Consider the following 392-nt stretch of genomic DNA (forward strand, 5'->3'; position numbering starts at 1 on the left):
TTTTTTTTTTTTTCATCTACAAGCTACAAAAATAGGCAAAGAAAGAATTAAATAGATAACTTCATGTTAAGAGCTGGAAAAACATAAAAATAGAAAGAAAAAAAAAAGAAAGAGAAACATGAACTGTTAAGATATAAAGTATATTAATAAAGAAACCCATAAAAAATTGACTTTTCCAATAGATGTATGAAACACATATATTGCGTTTGGAACTCGTTCCAAAATGATTTTATTTTCTGTATGAAAATGAAAACGAAAACGTTTTCATTTTCATTTTGAAATCATTTTTAAAAATGCGTTTGGTAGTTTTATTCCGAGATTGTTTTCAGTTTTAAAAAAAACTAAAATTGTGTTTGGTGGTTTAATTTTTAAAAATATATAATAATATTTAA

The sequence above is a fragment of the Morus notabilis genome, unplaced genomic scaffold, assembly GCF_000414095.1.
Source record: "Morus notabilis unplaced genomic scaffold, ASM41409v2 Scaffold939, whole genome shotgun sequence".
In the NCBI taxonomy this organism is placed as follows: Eukaryota; Viridiplantae; Streptophyta; class Magnoliopsida; order Rosales; family Moraceae; genus Morus; species Morus notabilis.